Source organism: Taudactylus pleione, unplaced genomic scaffold, assembly GCF_031769625.1.
Source record: "Taudactylus pleione unplaced genomic scaffold, aTauple2 ptg000256l, whole genome shotgun sequence".
NCBI classification, from domain to species: domain Eukaryota; kingdom Metazoa; phylum Chordata; class Amphibia; order Anura; family Myobatrachidae; genus Taudactylus; species Taudactylus pleione.
Window position 1 is genome coordinate 4,323,436 of NW_028284658.1, and position 7,605 is coordinate 4,331,040.

General features: G+C 46.8%; 1 protein-coding gene across 3 annotated transcripts in view; it reads right to left on the reverse strand.

The window, feature by feature from the left end:
* The window catches only part of EPB41L1 (erythrocyte membrane protein band 4.1 like 1), a 210,985-nt gene extending 203,841 nt beyond the window's left edge, over positions 1-7,144 (reverse strand). For all 3 annotated transcript variants that reach the window (XM_088480592.1, XM_088480590.1, XM_088480587.1), the window contains exon 1: positions 7,038-7,144. The gene's annotated coding sequence lies outside the window, so the exon portion shown is untranslated. The remainder of the gene's footprint in view (positions 1-7,037) is intronic.
* Between the last annotated feature and the right edge of the window lie 461 nt (positions 7,145-7,605).

Consider the following 7,605-nt stretch of genomic DNA (forward strand, 5'->3'; position numbering starts at 1 on the left):
TGGCGGCAGAAGTGAGTGGACTGTTTTGGTAAGTAGAGACACAGGGCCTGATTCAGACCCGGTCGCAAGCGCTGAGCGCTCGCAACCGGGTCGATGAATGCCCACTGGGCATGCGCACGATGGAGTCGGCTCCGTCGTGCGCATGCGCGAGACCCGGCTAGCTCCGGGTGCTCCGACGCTCCGGGTCTCGCACCAAAGGGGGCGAGCTGTCGATGGTGAGTGACAAGCAAGCGCCTGCCATTTGTGGGCGGCCCCACTGACATCACCAGTGATGTCAGTGGGAGAGCTTCCGGCTCTATTAGAGCCGGAAGCTCTCTGGGGCTTGCGGCCACGAGACCCTACCACAAGGGTCTCTTCGGAAGCCCGATGGTCGCGATGGTCTTGACCATCGCGACGATCAACCTGGCCGCTCGCTATAGCTGTGGGTGGTCAGCCACAGCTATGCGAGCGGCCAGGAGGCCGCTCCAAAAAAAAAAAACGCCCTTATTCAGAGCGAGCGCTCTTTCATAGCGTCCGTCTCTGAATCAGGCCCTGAGTTCATAAACCAAAACCTTTTATTGTTTTTGTAGTTCAATCCCAATTGTCCAATATAGTAATTTATCTCACAGACAGTCCTCCTGCCATGGCACCGCACCTAGTCCGTTGAAATAGGCCATATACTCATCCCTCACTTCTTTGGCACGTACTGTCGATGTTGTAGAAATTGGTGGTGCAGACATAGGGCTCGATTCAATTGCCCGTGATGTAAATAGCGCCGGGAGATAGCTCCCAGAGCTGTTCTATTCTGCGTGGTGTTTAGTCGGGAATGCCCGTTCTCGTGACTAAACACCCTGTTTAAGCTGTGAGAACGGGCATTCCCCGACCTAACTTTTCTTCTTCTTGCCTGTACTATCACCAAATTGTATCACTCCCAATAGGTGCTGGCTGTATGCTATACAGTCGTGATGACACTAATTGGACAAGGTCACTACACTCATGGCGCAAGTACAGATTGCTGGAAGCCGAGGCCATGTGTGTATTGGCCTGTTCAATCTGGTGTCTGACCCACCGTACAACATACAGCAGGCTACCTATTGGGATTGATAAAATTTGGTGCTAATGCTGTTTTGTACAATTTATATACATCTTGATTTTCTATATAAAAAATAACTAAAAATTATGTTATTGCCAACAGTTCAGTGCACAGTCTGTTTTATGCAGCCTAATTGGCTGTCTTATAATAAAGAGTTTAAATAAAAAACACATAACAATTCTTATTGACACAGTGCAGAGCAGTGTTATTGCCACAGTGCCTGTCAGGTTTTATAAGAAGTTAAAAAAATTTAAAATAAATAAATTTAATTGACTACTATGTAGTGTTGTTGCCACACATATGTTAATGACTGCTATGCAGCACAGTCTTGTTAATGCTGCCTTATTGGCTGTCACAGTTATGATAAAGAGTTCAATTTAAAAAAAAAATACAAAAAAATAAAAACCTTTTTTTCTTTGACAAGAAACAAATGTGTAGTGTGTTTTTTATCCTTACCTTGCAATTCTGGTACTGCAGCACTTTAACGATAGCCTTGCAGGTCTCCAGAATGATGACGCCCAATGACTGAGGTGAGATGAGTGTCCCAAACTTCAGGTCTTCAAATGACCTTCCTGTAGCCAGGCACCTCAGGGTAGCCAACCTCTCTTCAGCAGGGATTGCCCTCCGCCACCTTGTGTCTTGCCTCCGGATGTGGGGTGTCACCAGATGCAGCAACTCCTAGAAAGTGGAGTCATCCATGCGCAGGTAGTTGCAGTAGTCCTCCGGGTTGTTATGCTTGATCTCCATCAGCATCAGCTCCATGAGAGCGAGTATCCCTTTGCTGCAGCCAGTCCTTGGTCCAGCATGTTCTTCTCCTCCTTCGCTGGGCCCTCTCCTGGATCACCTTGACCCCAGCTTGGGCGACCAACACTCTATACCGATAGGGAATTCAGGAACAGGAACAGGATAGAATGCAGGTAGCACACACTTGTAGGTAGAAGAAACTTTGTAAAAGGCAAGCCAAATACAAAGAGCACAGTAGCAATGTACAGGGTTCAGCAGGTATACACCTAGCCTCACTAGTAGCAGAGCAGAATGTGAACAGGTTTAAAATGGCTCCTTCTTTTTATACCCCCTAGCTAGCCCCTCCCATTTGATCATTTAAATTTCCCACCAATCGTGAAGAGGCTGTTGTGTTTTTTTTTTTAAACTCACTATGTATCATGCACGATCTCACGATGCATTCGATCAGATACATCGTGAGATAGTGTGTCAAATTGGCAGGTTTTTTTACCAAATCGTGACCACGACTGCCTGGGAGCTCCCAGGGAGAGTTCAGGGGAAATTGCACACATCGCGTGATCGTGAGCACAGACTATATATGAGGAACTACTGGGGGCACTATATATTGGGCACTACTGGGGCACTGTATATTGGCCACTACAGGGGACACTGTATAAGGGGCACTACTGAGGGCACTATATATTGGGCACTACTGGAGGCACTGCATAATGTGCACTACAACAAGGGGCATTGCATATGGGGCACTACTACTGGGGACATTGCATAAGGAGCACTACTACAGTGGGGATTGTATGAGGAGCACTACTACTACCACTACTACATAATGGGCACTGTATAAGGGACACTACTATTGGGGGGGGGGCAATAAGGTGCATATGGAATGGAAAGAAAGAGTGATGACAAATGGTGGTGTGTCATGGTGACACATCCCCATTTTTCAGTGGCCATGCACCTTGTGCCATGTGGCCATGTCCACTTTTTCGGCATGCGCACATATGGGGGGGGGCTCCATTTTTCATATTACCCTGGGCTCCAAATACCCTACGCCACTGGCAATGGGTGATATTTATAATAAAAAGAAATAGATAGTGAGAAAAAATACAGCTAAGGAATGAAATGACATATGGCGGGAAGCACTATCCTCAAAAATGTGGTCAAACCTCCGAAGATACAGTTTTTGGGGGTTTGGTCTCATTCCCCATAATGCATCAAGCTCCAGAAAGTTTGTTGCTGATAGGCAATGCAGGGACTTATATGAAAAATAATGGTTCACTTCAAACACAGCATCAATCTGATGCTTAGTAAATGCTATATTTTAAGTCACAAAATCACTGGCGATGACCATCAATTTCTAAATGGCAGTAAACCTGCTGCTTAATAAATATACCCCCTATGTATTTCTCTGCATGTGGTAGAAAAATTAGATGGTCAGCCCCATTATGGCAGGGACTGATATGAATTACTATATATTCTCTGTACAGCACTGTATAATATGTTGGTGCTATCTAAATAAAGATTAACAACAGTTTAAAAATGAAGAGAGAAAAAAAAAATTGGAAAAAAGAGAGAAGTCAGAGATTTGCAGACATGAGTCTTTATGTAGGCAGATGGGGTTTAATGAAGAGATACTAACAGATGGAGTGTATGGTAATATGGGTGGGTAAGAAACAGGAAAAACTGGTGGGGGCAAATAGTGAATCTCATTTGATATGATGTTTTTATGCACCAGAACTTACAGGGATACACTAAATGTGGCATATGAATGCAACCAATGTGACACCATCATCTGTGGATGGACTCCTGGAGATGTCAGCTCCCTTGCCAGGAGCATTGTCATGTGATCAGTGCTACTTGATGTCCCCTTTTTCACCCTTTCATTCAGAAACTTAATAAATAAAAAAAGAAAGAATGAAATCCCAATAAAAGTGGCTTAAACTATTGATCAATACAGAGCAGCTAAATTATATATACCAAGTATTATTCTTTATATATGGATACAATAAAAACATCCACAATTTGTTATGAATTGTAAACAAGTTAATCAAGTGTATTCAGTCGTGTTATAAATTATCAGCTCTTCCTGCAAGACACAAGCCAGTTCTGAAAAATGACCGCAGACAAACACCACAGGAAGACGCAATAGAGTGTTTTAGTCGGTGTTTCAATTGTCACTTGATATAAAGCTTCTAATAATATGCATACTTTAAATAAGATGATTTTAGCTTATCTGAAAATCCAATCTTATGCATAGTTTTCCTCAAAACTGTTTAGGATCCAGAATAGAGGGGAATATAATTATATTTTAATTATATGGTGCCACCAAATGTCTGTAGCACTGTATAGGAAAAATACACAAATCAATACAATAGTAAACAAAAGGTCAGTACAAGGGGAATACAAATCAAACAGTGACAGTTGATATAAAGACAACTAAGTGACAGTAATGTCCTGGGAAGGGCCGACAGAAAGGATCAGAGAGGGAATGGGAGTGCACTGGAGACAAGCATACTGAAGGGGGAGAACCAAAATGGTGGAGAGCCCTGCTCATGGAAGGTTATGGTCTAGGAGAGATAACTGAGAGATGAATTAGAAAGAGATGAGAGAGGAAAGAGGGTGTAAGTTAAGAGTGTGAGTAGAGCTGGTAGGCTTAGAAGAAATGTTTAGTTTTCAGAGCATAAGTAGGCACCCTGGTAGAACGTGGAGCAAACTATACAGTAGATGAGCAGCATGGAATAAGTTAGGAGCTAATCAGCAGGGAGTAACAGGAAGAGCATTGAGAGTAAGGGGGTGAGAGAACTGAAAGGAAGTGGGAGATGTAGAAGGCTGAGGAGCAATTAAGTGCTTTGAGGTAAGTGCGAGGAACTTAGGGCCTGATTCAGACCCACTCGCGAGCGGCTGTCCGCTCGCAAGTGGGTCGATGGTCTGCACTGAGCATGCGCACGACGGAGGGAGCTCCGTCGTGCGCATGCGCCAGACACGACGAGCGAAGGACTTTCCTTCGCTCGTTGTGTCCGATCAAAGGGGGCGTGCTGTCAATGTTGATTGACAGCACGTCCCCTTTGGTGGGCGTGCCGGGGGCGTGCCTCCCTGACGGGGGCGTTCCCACGGGAACGCCTCCCGTCAGAAGCCGGCCCACTGACATCACTAGTGATGTCAGTGGGAGTGATTTTGGCTCTGATAGAGCCAAAATCACTCCGGAGCTTGCGGTTGAAAACCTCAACCGCAGGCTTCGGCTCGCAATTTCGATGGTCGCGATGGTCACGACCATCGCGGCCATCAAAATGCACGCTCGTATAGCCTGTGGGTGGTGACCCACAGCTATACGAGCGTCCAGGAGGACGCTCCATGAAAATGGAGCCCGGCCCTCATGCAGAGCGTGCGCTCTGCTCAGAGCGTACGGCTCTGAATGAGGGCCTTAAACTGTATTTTGTAGGGGATATATTATGCATCTTATTCTGCTTCTTGATGTTTATATGAAGACGACTGAAACAGTGCGAGCCACACCGATCTAGCATTTAGGGCATACTTGCCTACCCTCCTGATTCGGCCGGGAGCCTCACAAAAATTGGGTGCCGCTCCCGTCCCCCTGGAAAGGCAGGCAAGCCTCCCGAGCCCCAGCGACCCCCTCCCCTACACTTACAGTATTAATCCAGGCAGCGGACGGGCCGGTGACGCGATTCGCGCTGAATCGCATCATCGTGGCCCCGCCACCTGTCTCACAATGCCATTAATAACAGCATTGTGAAGAGGGGGTGGAGCCACAATGACGTGATCGCGATGTCACGCCCCCAATGCTCCGCCCCAAATATGTGTATTCTGGCCACGCCCCCTGTTTGCCACAAGCCGTCCCCGCAGAGAAAGCCTGACAGCTCCCTCCTGGAAGGAGTGAAATGTCAGTAAGTATGATTTAGGGTGAGGATCAGTATGAAGAGCACAGTGTAGAGCAGTGATTTTCAACCTTTTTCAACTCGAGGCACACTGCACAAGATTTTAAAATTGCCAAAGCACACCATCCGGCGATGCGGCGTGCGCGACCTATACAAAAACATGCACATTGACTCTCACATAAAAAACACAACCATTGGCCTCCACAGGGATAAAACACACATACAATGGCCCCAAAGAAATAACACACACATACATTGTCCCCCACATAAAAAAACATAACATTGGCCCTCACAGAAAAAAATAACATAGGCCCCCATAGTAAAAAACATAACATGGGCCCCCGCAGAAAAAAAATAACATAGGCCCCCGCAGAAACAAACAAAACAAAAAAACACAAAAAAACCCCACAAAAAAAACACATTTCTCCCCACAAAATCAAATCATACTGGCTACCACAACAAAAATATATTTACATTTTTCAAGACGGTGCAGAGCTGTCAGCAGTGGCTGGCTGGTCACGGGCGGCTAGGAGGAAAGGACTGGCCGGCCGTGGGAGGGAGAGATGTACTGGCTGGCCCCAGGCGGGTGGGAGAGAAGGGCTGGCTGGGTTAGCTGGCCACGGGCAGGAGGGTAGTACTCACTGGCCGCAGGCGGGAGGAAGAAAAGGGCTGGCTAGGTGGCTGGCTGCAGGCAAAGGTGATAGTACTGGTTGGCCGCAGGCGGGAGGGAGAGAAGGACTGGCTGGGTCGCTGGCTGTGGGCGGGTAGTACTGGCTGGCCGCGAGCAGGAGGGAAGGGGTGGCTGAGACTCTGTTGGGGCGGGCAGGCAGGCAGGCAGGCCAGGCAGGCAACACGGCGTGCATGACCTGTGATGTCACGCTGCCGCATTTAGGCAGGTCACGGCCTGGGCTCCCAGAGGAGCTCAGCGGCAGCACTGCCCGGTCTGCAGTTCTTTAATGTGACCGGCGGCTCTAGCGCTGCGGAACACTTCACAACCGCCATGCGGCACACTGCTGTGCAAAACAACGGTTGAAAACCTCTGGTGTAGAGGCTTCATGTCACACATTGGGCTCCCTGTTGCAGCAGTGTCACCTTACTGCCAACTGTGTCCCTGCTGGCCACCTGCAGTATTACTAAGACCTACGTTCAGTTTTACTCTTCTGTATCATGGGCACTGCCATCTTGGACAGTATCACATGATCCGTCCTGACAAGCTAGTTTCCAGACTCCAGTCACATGATTCAACCACCCTTTCAGTTCTAACGGCACCCTATTAAAAAAACCAGGAACTGCTGACAGCATGTTACCAGTACATTTCTATCATGGATCAGTACCTTCTCTCCTGGTTCTGTTTTGCATCTCTGCATGCTGTTACAGTTATCTGCTTCAGAATATCTCCAGTGCAATCAAGCAAACTTGTTTTCAGTATTTGCTTCACAAAGTATTCTGTCTCACTGTGTTCCAGCACACCTGCTCCAGTGATTACTTCAGCATAGCTCCAGCATTGCTATCATCATTCTGCACCTGACTCAATCTCCTGCATTGCCAAAGTGCAAGCAGCACCTAAAGGCCCCCATACATCCCATACATCAGCAATCGATTGTGGCAATTCTGCAATCGATTGTGTTTAAAAATCTGCACTATATGGGCTTCACAGATTGTAGATTGCAACCAAAAAGTGATTGGAATTGTTAAATCAGATTGTACAACATGTTGGATTTCACAGATCGATTGTGGCTGTAAATTGCTAGTGTATGGAGATGATCAGCAGATTTGCAGACCGTTACCAGTAAAATTATTGGTCTTTCAAGATTGGCAGGTGTGTTTGCTGCAATTGATCTGCAAATCACTGAAAAAGATCTGTAATGTATGGTTACAGATTGCTAGATTGGGAAATCCTAA